Genomic DNA, 15,036 nt, shown 5'->3' on the forward strand with positions numbered 1-15,036 from the left:
GCTGCCTGCTGCTACTGAGCCCCAGGCAAAACCCAAACCTATTTCTGTCTCACCTGACAGGATGGCAGTATCAGTTACACCATCCTTTGATTCTGTGTCTCAGTTTTGTTTTCTTGCATGTTGATCGGAAATTCAGGTTTACCTCGTGCTTCACTGATCATTGCAAATCTTTCATTAACAGCTGTGTGCGTTTGGGGAGAGAAAAAAATGAGAAATTGTTTTTTTAACTCTTTCACTTCTGTTAATCAGTGGCCTGGGTCCTGCTCTTCCACGTCTGCATATCTCTGGAATTAAATCTCAAAAAGATGTTTCGTATGTGCTTTTAATCTACATAATTTAGACTGTTTCCATTCTAGCCATGCTTAAAAACCTGTGGAGGCAGGAAATGGGGAATTTCTGGGCAGCACTTCGGGGGGAGCTCTTTAGTGTTGTGAAACAAAGACTTTCCCTCAATTCACAGAATACGTTCTTGAAGCATACTCTGTCAAACCCTGCTTACTGTCCCTGGGTGTGGAAAGATGACCCCAGAAGTTCCTCACACTAGTGATGGGAAGCTCTTCCTTTGTGTGAGATCACCTCACTTCCACGGTAAGGGAGCAAGTGGTGCCCCAAGTGACTGGGAACAGGAGATGAGAAGAGCTGGGCCTGGTCAGTCTTGTGAAATGAAGGTTGGAGGGGTTGGGACCACTACACAAATACCTGAGGGTGAGTGCAAGGAAGGGAGGAGAGGAACTTGTGCTCATCTGCAGTATTCACATGAGGGCATAAGGGAATCACGGGGGTCATTAACTCCAGTTCGTTGCCATCCCGCACAGTATGTCACATCATCGCTTTCATAAATATAGGAAGTGGTGTTGAAAAAGTAACAAAAAAAAAAGTAAGGTTTGCTGTCACTGCTTATGCTGAGAAGCTGTTTCTCAGCCTGACTGATCTCTTGGCAGAGAACCTTTTAATTTCTACCCTCAATTATTCATAGCTAATTGGTAATGCAAAAGCTAGAGGAAAGGACTATGGATTTACACCAACATCGGTAAGAGGTAAGTGCACCTGGAGACGGCTCATGAAGAATCAACGAGGCCACAGCAGATTCGGCAAATGCACCGTCTGCCAGGATTGGACTGCAGATTGGAAACATGGATGTGGCACTGGAAAGGAGCCTGAAGGACTAGGAAGGTATGTGCTGTCAAGAGAAATGATGCTGCAACATTGCCACTGGAGTGAACCCAAAGCAACTATTCTGTGCTGGAGAAGGTGCTCAAAGACGTGGAGGCTCAGGCAGTCTTAGCAGAGTTCTGCATCTTGGCATGAGGGGCGTGATGAGATGAAAACATCTCTGATGCACCTTTTCTACTGTAAAAAGGGTATTCTCAAGAGGGGGAGGAGAGAAAGGAGGGGAGGCTTCTAGCTCGGGGAGTTCCTAGGAACGGGGCTTTTCTTGAAAGATGGAAGTTACCTTTGTTAGGTGCCAACACCATTACAAAGAGTTGTTTGTAGGAGCAAGCTGAGGTGGGGTGTGTGCATTACTGCAGGGTTCATGAGGCAGAGTTGGTCGCTGGTTAGTAAAATGTGCTGGACGAGAAAGTTCAAGGGGTAGACGTGTGTGTGTGTTCGTTTTTGCTTCATTTTTGGTTTTGTTTTTTCCAACTCCCAAATGCTGGGAAAATGCCATTTTCTGAAAAACTAGGGACAGCTAGCTCTAGAAGGAACTCAAAAATAAGCTTGCAAGGAATGGGGGTGGGTGGGAAATAAATACTGATAAGCCAAGCAGGCTGTATCTTAGGGGTCAGGAAGTTCAGGGATGAAGTGAAAACTGCCAAAACTTATGCCGAGTTAGACCTTGCAGAAGAAATAAACTGTGTAACTTGAAGGGGAACAGGAGAAAAAAGGGGAAGGCAGCTATGGGGGAGAAGGGAGGGGAGGAATGAGATGAACCTTCTGTCTTGATGCTCTGTAGAGTGTCTGGGTGAACGCTCCTGACCCCTCAGCTTTGCCTGGTGCAGAGCTCCCTCTTGGACACTGCTTGCTTTGAGTTGATTTTCTCTGCAGCTGTGCATGAGTAAATGGGAAAAAATGCTTTTTGAGTGTTTATGACTGTAGGCCGAGGCTTGAAATCATCTTCATGTGGGCTTCTGATGGTGGTGTGACTGATGAACGTTTGGACTCAAAAAGATGCTTCCAGCTCGGTGATATAATGGGAACAGTTGGGACTTTTATGGCTGGTTGGTTTTTTTTGTTGGAAACGGGAGCGCTGATGGTGTGATGGTGTGTGCCTAGTCAGTCCTGTCGAGTATCCCAGTGCTGCTGGTTTACGGAGCCCGTTGCTCTGGGCTCAGGGAAATGTATTTACATAAGGTGAGATGACTCCATGAGAAGAGCAAACAAGTCTGTGGATAGCAATTTGAGTTGAAAGCCTTGGTTTGAATTGCCCTGCCCTCAGCCTTGGCTTTTGGCTATTTTGGAGCAGAAGAATCTATTTCCTTCCTTGTTCCTAGTGAAGCACTTCGTTCTATGCCAAGGCAGAGAGTTTCTGAAATGTACAGCGTGGGAAAACCTCTTTGTTCTGAATCCCCTTCTTTCCTGATTAATTTTAAATTCAATTTCTGAGTTACCTCGATCCTTTTCCTAAAATAGACCAGAGTTTGGGCTTAAGCTATCTGAATGTTTGAGAACCAACTTGTAACATTTTTCCTAATTGGCAGGGACAGTTAAGGAATTTGATTTCAGTTGGTTCAAAATTCAAATTATCTCTAGCAAGTAAGATGTGAAATACAAGAAAGCTAATATCAGTGTCTAAAAAGAAAAAAACACACTTGGGAAGCAGAACTGGCTGTTGGGAAGCCAGCCGGGTTCAGAATGAAAGTAACCAAATTAGAGTGAAACTGATGTTGCTGGATTTTGCTGGGGTCGGGAGAGCGAAGGGCGGGAAGCGCGCTGGGTTTGGAGCAGGCGGTACGTCAGTGCAGCGCAGGAATCGGCGCATCGGACGTTCTCAAGAAGGAACGGTCCACGGACCACCGCTGGTTTGTGCTGCCCTGAGGAGGGCGGTGGAGGCGACTAGTGGATTGGTGCTGGCTTTTTTCCTCCCGCTTGTTAAATTCGTATGAAGAGCTCTTTAAATAATGTTCCAGCACTACTTTTCAGCCTCTGCCGTGTCTGGAGCCGTTGGGTATTAGCTAAGTCTGTCCCGTAAGGATTGCGTATTCTAAGTCTTGCCTCTGGTGTCGCCCCACAAAAACATTTGTGGGAAAGATTGACAAATACAGTTCCCTATTAACCTCTGTGGCTTTGCTTGCGCTTACAAAGGTGTGAGTAAATGCAATTTGAAACTCAGTTTTTCTTAGTGTTACAATACTGAGTGTAGGAATTAACCGGTCCCCGGTTTTGTGATATGCGTGTTCAATCACATCAAGGATCGCAGTTCACTCCCCACACCCCGAAGACACCAGTTTTCTTTTTTGACCGTACCTATTTCTTTTGACTGTGGGGGTTTTACCTACCAGCACCCCGGCAGAGTCGGAGGCTGGCAGTGCCGTGACGTCCCTCCTCGGGGCAGCTCAGCGCTGCAGCACCGCTCGGCTGTGCCCGGGAACGCCCAGTGCCGACGCGGAGACTCCGGTCGGGGAAATTCCATCTGTTTTCATAAAGGAAGTTATGATTCAGTTGATAAACCACTCAGCGAATGTATTCGGTGGCTCTAAGGTATTGATTATTCTCTTGAAAGCAAATACTGTCTTTTAGAGAAAAAGGTCGCCTGCAAAACTTGGTGAGCTCTCTACGACTCGGAGTGTGTTAAATAATGCAAAGAAAGCCTATCTGGCACACGCATAAACCTACAGATGACCATCTTGGTTAAGGAGCTGAGATGGAAAAGGAAAACAATTTATATGCACAAGCAACCAATCCAAATTAAAAAAGAAAAAGATTTCTATGTGTTACAAGTAATTAGATGTGATTTTTCCCAGTGGTTGCCATTTCCTGGAGGCTTATAATCCACATCCTTAAATAAATCTGGTAGCTGAAACTCTCTCAGCTAATACAACAGCCAAAGACCAGATGATCTGCAGAATTTTGCGGCAACAGATGTGAAAAGCCTCAGACTGCGATGTGGACAAATGCCTTAATTCTTAGGAATTTAAAATGTAAAACGGACTCAATTGGATCAAAATAATCAATTGAATAGGTATCTGGTATTTATAAATGAAATACACAGTTCCTTAATTGACCCTAGTCTGAGTTTTCTTTAAATTGATTGTTCGCTTCTAGCTTGGGGAAAAAAATGCCAGCTGGAATGCAGAGGGATTAAGTTTTATTTATTTTCCTTGCTAAGAGCCACATTGTGCAATTTAAAAGGAAACGTCCTTGAAAGATGGGTTCCTTTGTAAACTGTTTCAGCCCTTGTTTGTTTTCAGATGGAAATTAATTTCTCAAAGGCCCTCCATGTTAGAAAGTGCATGTTAATAAGTAAAGAGAAATACAAAATAGCAACCTGCTAAGATACATCTTGTTTCCAAGATAAAAATCTTTGCACGTATGCGGATGAGTTTTGGCTATAGCTGATCTGGTCATCTTGCTGGAAAAAAAAAAAAAAGGCTGGTGATGATCTTCATTTGCACAGGTGGTAGGAAACAATCAGTGGGAGAACCCCAAACCCAACTGTTGAGCATTACTAGAATTTTTCATTATGCTTTCATGTGCTTAAATATTAAGATTGAGTACTGCAGAAGGTGCAACCAAGTGCGTCAGCTCCTTGTTGAGCTCGATGGGTGCAGTTGGGAGGTTTTGGTCGGGGCATGTTGCATTGTCCAGCTGGGACACATGGCAGTGAGGACTGACCGAAGTGCTTGGGGGTTGGACTAGATGATCTCCAGAGGTCCCTTCCAACCCTGACCATTCTGTGTGATTAGAGGCGTTTTCACAAAAACCGGGCTCCTGCAGCCCTTTCTCACCACAGTTACAGTTGCGTGTAAGGTGGATCCGGTGACTTCCAGGTCCCTATTTTTTGTCTAAAGGTTTGGAGCTGAGAAGGAGAATTAAAGGAAGCTGCGGGGTCACTTTTTCCCTTGGTATGGACAAGGAATTTAAGCTGAGTTCCGAAAGCTGCCTGACCCTGGAGTCAGGGACTAGGTCTGGGGTGATGTGCTGCTGGTGGGCTGCAGTCACCTTCTCCCCAGGCTTGGTCTCAACAGAGAATACCGGTCTTACCCTCATGGGGTTTTATTGGGTGGGTCTGTCTGTGCACTGGTGGGTGCTGAATTGTCCCCTTTGGTTTCAGGCTCAAGTGGGCTCTGTGTCTATTTGTGCTGTGCTTTTATGGCGGGAACAGGCGGTGATGGCTGCGGTAGCTTCATGCTCCTCTGAAGTTGCTCTCTGTCAGCCTGTGGGATCAAACTTTTCCATGGACAGAAAACCGGCGCTCAACCCCTCAGCTCCTCCTGAGCACCCAACCCTTAAACACACATCCTAAAGCCGTTCGGACCCTTGCCTAAACATCTGGATGAAATTAAGCCCCACGCTTGGACTTCGCCCCTCAGGGTGCCGTGCAACGGGACTCCCGATGGCCCCAAAACCCGGGGTTGCTTTCCAGAGGGTTCACTCGTTCTCTTTTCCGATGGCAGGTGGAGAGGATGGAGAAGGGAGGCCGGGAAGGGGGTGGAAGCCCGGGTGGCCTCAGGGGCTGGTGGCCGGGCAGCCCCCGCGGTGGCCACGGCGGGGCAGTGCCGCTCCGCGGACGGGAGGCGGCGGCGGGCGAGGGGGGGGCACAGCACCGGGGGGGCCTTTCCTCGGGGTTTTGCACATCTAAATAGTACCCGGGGGGTTTTACAGGGAAATAATAATAATAATAATGAAAATTTCCACGTTTGAATTCACCAACGAATTCACCGAGTGTGACGCTGTGCTCCAGCGCGTCCCCACGATGCTCTGCGGACGGTTCGTGTCTGCAAAGTTTGCCGGGAAAAATGGGATTTATATTTATGGGGGATCGGGGATCTGCTCTGACACCAGTATTTTTCCTTCAACTCGAAAGACGGGTTCCCCCCCCCCCCCCCCTTTCTTAAAAAACAGACAGCAAAGTCGACTCCGCTCTCAGTGACGAAGCAATGAGGTGCCACGAAGCAATTCCGCTTTCTTTTTTTTTTTTTTTTTTTTTTGGAGCTTCCCACAGCGAAAGATTTATATGATCGAAATAATTTGATTGGGGTCAGGATTTCTGCTCGATATAACCCAAGGGGATTCTGAGAATTGCTTGGATTCTGGTGAAATCCCACTGGGCACCAATCAACACCGTCCAGCTTCAATTATGGGTTCAGATATTTTTTTCCTCTCCCCTTTGCGCAGGGTTTTAAAGCTGAGATATGCAGAGGCCATTGTCAAATACTCTGACGGGAGACTGCTCTTCGGCTCCTCCAATACAATATCTTTTGCCTTCTTGCATAAATATTTTAATTGCTAATTTGCTGGTCTCATTTAACACAGATTTGGCATTTATCACTTGAATTTAAACTTGTTAAAATTGACAATTTTCTTGGCTACCTCAGTTAATAATTTAAAGGGAAAGCTCATTATTAAATTATTATGGGTAATTATTTTGTAACTACTGTGGAAATTGTCATTTCTGCAGCCTTAAAAGATCCTAGAAGAAGCACGTGTGGATCAATACGGATCAAATCCCAGAAAGTGTAAAGATGCACAGGAACAGCGTCTTCTGTGTAAAGTGTTATGTAGCTGGGGGAAAATATTAAAATTAGAATGGAATTCTCTATACTTGCAAATCTAAAGCCTGGGAGACTTTTGCTGAAGCAAAGTGGTGTAGTTGAAGGGTCACAACAGCCTTTTTAACTCCAGGTTTTGATTTGTTCTAAAGCTGTGGCTGGGAAACTGGTGGGATGGGATTTGGGTGGGTGCACCTTGCAGAGCTCAACAGGAGCACCGTGTACTATAAAGATGTTTTCTGCGCGTGTGCTGGCTGTTTGTGCAACGCGCACGCTGTGGGTCTGCCAGACCCACAGTACAGCACCTCGCTGCCTTTTGCGTGGCCAGTAGCTGTTTGTCCAGCACTTTCCCAGCATGTCTGAGACTCCTGGAATAATGAAACAATTGTTCTGCTTTAATTTTTTAATTTTTCTACCCGGAAAGTATTGAGTTCAAAAAAATGACTGCCCCAACTATTAAAGTGCGAAGCCCTGTTTTGGCACGGAGTGGAGCACAGGCTGCACTGTTTGCAGTCTGTGGCTGGAGAAGACTGCGCAGCGCATGAAACGAGTACTGGGAGCAGGATCAGGGCTACTGGTAACGGTTCACCTTATTCCTGGGTGGCACCGATACTTTTTCCTTTGCAAGATGTCAGGTGGTGGATAATGCTCTGGATTCCTCTGGGGCAGTAAGTTTGTTTTCTCTAGAGAAATGATACTTAAGCGTGATGGGTAAAATTTTAATTTCCAGATATCAAAACCAAACGCAAGCAGGAGGAGCACATCGTTTCTGCGCGCTCTGAAAAAGGTGACCGTCAGTGCTGATTTCATTTGTGAGAGGACACGCTTGCTGGGGTGGTGTTTGCAGGCTGCAGTTTGGGATCTGTAACTCCAGCACCCCCACCCAGCAGGCGCCGTCCCTGCTGAAATGGTGGGCAGAGGCGGGCTGAGTCCATCTTTCCGGATTTCCAGTGGCCGGGTATGTGCTGCTGATTTCAGTGAGTTCGTGCTGAGCTTTACTGGGCAGAACAAGTCCTGCTCCTGCCCTCTAAATGGTGCCGAGGAGCCTTTCCCTGCCTGCAGCACCAGAGTTCCCGTCCCCGGTAGGTGTTTGCGGGGCAGTCGGGGCTCACGTGTTTTTGCAGGTACGGTGCAGCCCCCCCGCACCAGCCCCCGGCCCCGGCACCTGCCTCCGTCCCTTACACAGAAGCACTTGGCAAGAAGCATGTTGCATTTTGGCGGTGACACAGTCATCACAGACGTAATTCCCTTAAAAAGGATGTTTTGAGGTGCAAGGTGCGTTGCCGAGGTAAGCGATGCCAGCCCAGCCCAGCCCCTCCGGCGTTCCCCAATTTCTCAGCATGCGGCCCAGCGGTCTCCGCAGCTGGATTTAGCCCATAGCAAAAATGCGGAGAACAATGAGGTAAAGTCAAACCCCCTCCCCGCTCCCGCCAGATGGCCCTCACGCTTTTTTAATTTTACTCTAAACGGCTGGTAAATGCTCTGCAAGCACTCGGTGAGTTTAAAAGGGATGTGAGTCTTTCCCCTCACTTTATTTCGGGACCGTGCCGTGTGGACCCCCTGGATGGTGCCAGTGCCTGCAGCGGACACCCCCCCCACACCTTTCTCAGTGGTGTCCCCCCCCTGTTTTCCTGGGTCTGTAGGTTGAGTCCTGCAGGTGAAGCACAGAGGGGCTTCAGGAGGGCACAGAGCAGGTCCTGGAGACATTGCTAAACCGGACCTTGCACGTGTGTGTTCCAGACCACGTCCAGTGCACGCGTCTGACCCCGCGCGTCTGACCCCCCCAGCAGGCCGGGCTCCCGAGGGCAGGCGGCTCTGCCTTGCTCAGACATCAGCCCTCCGTCTCTGCCTGGCAGCAGCTGCCAAATTCTGCCAGCGACGCTTTATACGCTTTTTGAGAGCAAGGGAAAGTTTGGAAGGTACCGAATTTGGCAATAGTTTCTTTTCCTGTTGATCTCAAAAAAATAAGAAAGGACACTTACTAACTCCTTACCCATTACCTTGACATTGGAGTTTCAGCTTTCTGGTAGTGTTATAATATTGAGAATTTCAAACAGAACTTTTCAGCTTGCAAAACTGTGAATTTCTGAGTTTTGGCACTAGCATAAACCAGTTCTTGATCCTGGATTTCCTAACGTTTGCATCTTTCCCCCTACGCCAGGATCATTTTCCCTTTGAGAACAATACCGGATTTGGCTCTCTCGTACTGTACTCTTGCTGGAGTATTTTAGTGCATTAAGTAGTAGATTTGTTTATGCACAGAAAGGTTCTGCCCGGCCATCGGTGCTGTAAGCTTTTCCATCTGCACGCCCCCACCCTGACCTTGATCTACCGTAGGGCTGCGGAGGGCTTGTTCACGCTCCAGCCTCGCAGGCTTCTCCACCGGGATTAGCTGTAAGGGACTCAAGTTGTTGAAGGGTTTTTCTACTGATAAATGGATTGAGACCTATATTTTAATCTCACGTCATCAAACATTCATCAGATACTCTTGGTCATTACTGACAGAGCCAGGTTTGAACTGGTGACCCAGCAGTAAAAGGTCCCATTAGCAATTTCCTTAAACTGTCAAGTTGTTGAATAACACAAATGAAATGTGATGGGATATTATATTTTTTTTTCCCCCCACAGGTAAAGGCAATGGGTTTCTACCTAATTTTTATTTACTAATGACTGCGTTACCAAAGCACTCTGTGTTAAAGTCTTTGTGCTCTCACGTAAGCCAGAAATGTGAAGAAACACAAAGATGGAGTATATGGCCCCGATGCAGCCCCTCCGCACAAGGCGGTTGTGTGGTCCGGCAGCGCCGCGCAAACGTCACCCATCTGTTTCCATGAACGGGGAGAGTGCTGGGGGGTCCCGGTGCGAACCCCCCCCTCACCGTGCCAGGGGCAGCACACGCACCCTGTGCCAAGGCGGACACGGGCTGTGTGTGTTGCTCTCCGGAAGCAACAACAGCGGAGAGTGACAGGCGTTCAGAAAAGCTGCTTCGGCTCACGTCACACTGCACTGTTCTTTTACCAGCAATTTTTGTATCCGAGTTCTTTCTCTCTTTACAGAATCATTTGAAGAAATAATGTGTGAGGGGGGGGAAAAAAAATTACCTCCGGCAGTCATGTTATAATGGCTCTTGCGCTGACAGCCCTTTGGGAACAGTGGCAGCAGCGGGGTAAGTATATATGACATCTTTGTAGTGATAAAGAAACAAATAAATGTTCCCATTAACACTCCATCAGGTCAACAGCTATTCCAGACCAACATGATGTTAGGGGAACCCGTTTGATTCATATCATCTGAGACACGCTTCTCTTGCAACATATCTTCTGGAAGTCACATAAAACAGAGGTCCTGCTCTAACCAGGTGGAGTCATTAAAGAATCGGGGAACTTTTTACAAGTTGTTTGAAATACCCTGGCTAGAATCCAGCTCCAGTGTTGTTGCTGTGTCTGTTTAACAGTTCCTTCATCACACCATGACAATGACTCTGTTTCGGCGCTGGAGGAAGTAATTTCTCCATACATCGTTTGTAAAGCATTTTGGGAGGCTTCTGAAGGCTTCCTAAGCCCTGCAGTGAGATCAGTGGGATGCGAGCCTTGCCGTAACACTCTGCTTGGGAAGAAGGAGCAGCATTTGTACATCATCCATAATGAATGTGTGCGCATATGGGCCGTGCGCGCAGATGCCTGCTCAGACAGGCTGCCCCTTTCCGATGGAAGTCAGCGCGAGTTGGGCTTGAGTAACAACTACAATGTCTCGTTCCCTGCATGAATGCTGGGTAGGGAAGAACACTTTCCAAAAAATGTCTATAGAGTGTTTAAGCACACTTTAACTCTGCTAAAATGCAGCCTTTAAAACAGGTACGGGCTGTCTAACTAACACGGCATAGAGCAGATTTCCTAATAAATGTGGCGCTTCCTTCCTATTTAACAGGCACTGTCTGGTTGTCTCTTTACCAGAACTTTTATTATTTTTTCACGTAGGTTGAATATTTTTGACAAAAGGTCCTGAGAAGGGACACGAGAAATCCAGGTGGATGTCTTTGGTCTGCCTCGAGTCACACAGATCCTGGACAAAGATAAAACCAAAGAAATCCCCTCTTCCGGATCACAGAAAGCCAGGAACTTGAACTTTGAGTTGTCCAAAGCACTGGAAATTATGTCTAAAAGTGAGTATCTCTTTGTATCTTAAACTTCATTCCAACCAGAGCACTTCTATGCTGTGTTCTGGCAAAACCCCGCTTGCCAAAGGTGTGCCTCCAGCTCCGGGCACAATGTCTGAGCCCAGATGATGAACTCAGTTCGGCTTCTGCTGAAACCATAAAGCCTTCTGATGTTAACACAAATGCCAGGGAAAATAAGTTTCAAAATGGTCAGCACAAAAAGAGCAGCCAAATCCTGAGCGATCAGGTCCTAGACACAGAGAACTTACTGCTGGGTTGGGAAGTGTTCTGTGTCTCTCTTATCAGTCTCCTATTTAAAGGAGCCCGAGATTTTGGAGTACACCCTTCAAAAGAGCTTGTGCACCTTTTAAAGTCGAAATCCCAAGATGCAAAGTCCTCAGAGTTTACGTAAGTGTTTAAAAGGAGATATAGAATCCTGAGTCACTTAAATACTTCTGATAATAGTCAGTCTTGATTCAGCAAAGCGTGTGACAACTTTAGTGGATGTTTAAATCTATTCCATGTAATAAGCTTAAACTCAGCCTCTGAGCGGGAGGGAGCGCATGCCTCTGGGTTTCTCCCTTCCCTCTTGTGGACTTACACCTCCCTGAAGCCAATAGCAGTTGATTATATGTTTACGTGCTTTGCTGAACTGACAATGTAAAAATCATAGCAAGATTTTGTGTGATAAAATAACCATAATCTGTCCAGGGGCTGCCAGACTAAACAAATAAATAGAAGCTAGCCTTAAATGTATTGCAAGCTTGTGCGAGCGCTGCAGGGAATGGAAATCTGCGGCCGTCTATAGCAGAGTGCAATTTCCACTCACGCACTAAAAAACCAAATTTCATCTGCTCTTATCCGTGAAAGCGGAGGGTGTTGACCCTTTGTAGGGATGGTTTGCCCTTTTGGCATGAGTAGGGCTGCCAGGAGGCTCTCATGATGTGTTGGGACCCGGAGGGTGCCGGGATAAAGCCATCGGGTCCCTGTCACTGACATGCCGTGGTGTGGGCAGCACTGTGGTCCCGCTATACCTGCAGCCGGGGACAGCAGTAACACTCCGACGGCTGAATTCACGGTTGGGCAAGCCCCCGTGCCCTTACCCACGAACGATGGCGGCACCCACGGGCGTTCAGGGTGGCCCAACCAGCCCCCCAGCCCCCAGGCGGGTGACCCCGCGCTCCCTGTGCCCAACAGCCGTTTTGCCGTCAGATGTGGGGGCGCGGGTCCCGCCGGGAGCCCCGTGGGACAGACGTGTGGGTCTATGGGTGCTGTGGGTGCTGCGCCCCCCCCCCCGGGTGCGGCCCCCCGACGTGTCGGGCGCTGCTCCCCCGAGCGGCCGCCAGGTGGCGCCGTGACCACGCGGCGTGGCGGCCCCCGCCCCCTCTCCCCCCCCCCCCCGCGGCAGCACCGGGGGCACTGGGCTCCGCGGCGGGGGGGGGGGCACCGGAGGGGAGGGGGTGGTCTGGCCTTCCCCACCCATCCCCCCGGCCCGTGAGAGCGGAGGTGGGGGTGCCCTCCCCTCTCCCCCGCCGTGCAGCCCCGTGCGGGGCGCCCCCCGACGTAATTGCACGGCTCTGCTTGCCCCCCACTCTCCGGGAGCTGCCGGGGGGGGGCTTCTGCCCCGGGCGGTAACGGGGTGAGTGCGGCAGCGGGGTGGGGGGGGGCGCTGAGCTCGAAGGGGTCTGCTCCGTATTCCCCCCCACGTCCCATCCTTCTCCTTCCGACGGGTCCCTGGGAGAGGGTCTGCCCCGCCGGGCTCTCCCTGCCGCCTGAGAGCCCCCCCGGCCCGGGGTCCCGCACCACCACCACCCCCCGGCACAGGCCCGCCCCTTGCAGGCCAGGCAGGCAAACGCTTCCTTCCGTGCCCCGCTGCTTCCCACCCGCGGGGGGTTAACCCTGCCCCGGGGCCGGCAGCCTCCCCCTGCCCAGCGGGGAGACCCCCCCGTCTCATCCCTGGTGGAGGGCAACACGGGTGTCCCCAGCCCCGGTCCCCAAGGGGCAGAAGAGGCAGGAGGATGGAAGCTCCTGAATGAAACACTTCCATCTATGTCGCCTCTACTGCTTCACGGCAGCGAAGGTAGAAGTGGGGTCCCGTCATCACTGTGCTGTGGGCAGACCCTTCTCTCTGGTCCCAGAGGCAACCGGGCTCCTTCATCCTGAACAGGCCAACCAGAGCATCATATCCCAATTCTCAGTCCCCCAAGCCTTTTTCTTCTCTTCTTCTCCTCAGGAGCACGCCAGGTAGTGGGAATAAAACAGCAGAAGTAGCTGAACAGTGTCATCACCTGCCAGGGCGAGCATTGGATTTACCTGTGGATGGAAAGCCTTTGGATTGAAAGAGCAGCCTGTTGGCTGTAAGGAAAATACTCGTGAAAAGCATCTTTGCTGGGGAAGATATGAGTGAACTGTTCCCAAACCCTCAAGCCCCTTCCACCTCTGCGTCAGCTGAAAGTGCAGGTACGTGCTCAGACTCCAAGTGCTCTGCTTTCAGTCCAACCTTGAGAGAAGAGGCTGCTTTTCCCTTTCCCCCCATCGGCACGGGTCCGTTGTTCATCTGCCTTCTCCAGAGAAGGGCAGGAAGGAGAACGGTCCCTTTGGGGGTGCCCTGTCCAGCTGCAAAGGTCAGGGAGGAGGGAGCAGAAGGGTTTTCTCTCAAAAATTCCCATTTCCAGCTGCTTCTTCCCTCCCTTGGGGTCTGGGCAGAGGGAAGCGGGGCCTGACCGTCCCCCCCCTGTGCTGGGAGCCCCGGGGCAGAGAAGAGCGGGGAGACTGGAGACAGGAGGAGGGAATTGTCCTGGATAAACTCCGGGTCAGAGGCGAGAGGGGCCTTGGGCCCACTTGGAAATGGCCTCAGGGAAGGGGAGAGGCCTTTCTCCACGCAGGAGACCCCTGTGCTCTGGGACCTCGGGCCCTCATAGGGCTCGTGTTTGTCCTCTGGAGTGAAGCCTCCTTCCATGGCCCTCTTGTCCAAAGGCCTCAAAACCAGTTGTTCCCCAGGAACCCTGTTTTCTCCTATATAGGATGAGCAAGCCAGGGCCAGCCCTCTCCTCCTCCCTTCCCATCCACTGGTTTTTGGATCCCAGCATTTCCCCATCCCTGCTATCCATCATGACCGGGGGACTTTGCAACCATGTCCTGGTCCTGTTTGTGGCTGCTGTTGCCAGTGCTGCAAAGATGCAGCTTAGGGGGTTGCGTTGCTGGGGTAAAATCCACAGCTCAGCCCGCGTGGGTCTCACTGGCTTTGGGACCGACGCGTTTACTCACCCCTGGGAGCAAATCACAGCCTACAAGTCTGTGTGTTTTATTCTGCGTTGTACGTTGAGAGCATTTAGCTCGGGCTCGCGTGGAAGCCTCGCTGCAATGCGCCCGAGTTTCCCTCTGCAGCAAAACAGTTAAGCGCTGAGCCCCAGCCAGCCCACCCAGGACTCCCCAGTGGCAGGCGGCGGAGTGTCCTCCAGCTCAGTTTGCCACGCTGAGGAAAGGACAAACCCAGCTTTCCACATGAATACGCTCCGGCCTCGTAACCGGCATGACAGCAGTACGCAGGCAGGAGCGGCTCTGCTGCAGTCGGTGGAGTGCGGTGGCATTGGTCCAGAGACCAGACCCAGGTGGTGTGGAGAAAGTGAGTGCTAAAGGCAACTGGGAATTCTTTAAAATAAAAGCCCTGGTACACTACAGTTGGCCTCTGAGGGGTGGATGGAGCACAGAAGTCTCCTTGCCTGCCACCAGCTCTATTTTTTTTTCTTCTTTTCTTTTCTTCCCCCCCCCCCCCCCCCCAAAGTCCTGACTTTCTCACCCCCTCCTTGTTTCAGCTCTGCTTTTGTTTCACACTCCTCCTGTCGGGGTCGAACCAGTGTTTAACTCTTTTGTCCTTACAGCAACTAGTTAGGGGCTTCGAGACTGCCCATGAGCCCCAGGTGGGGCATCTCCCCCGGTCCTCAGCAGGAGCCCCCGGGAGCTTGTCTGTGTGCTGGGCACCGAGGCGCGGGTGTGTATGTGCAAGGGGGAAACTAGTGGAGAACTTGTCACTTTTATTGTCGCGGCTGGCTGCCCCCGCCCGGTGGAGGTGCCCTCAGACTGCTGCTGGGATGCTGTTCCCTTCAGCATCCAGGAACAGGCATGGAAACGGTCCCCCGATCCCTGAACAGATTTGAAGGGCAAAATCTT

This window comes from Vanellus vanellus, assembly GCF_965231255.1.
Source record: "Vanellus vanellus genome assembly, chromosome: 13".
Taxonomy (NCBI): domain Eukaryota; kingdom Metazoa; phylum Chordata; class Aves; order Charadriiformes; family Charadriidae; genus Vanellus; species Vanellus vanellus.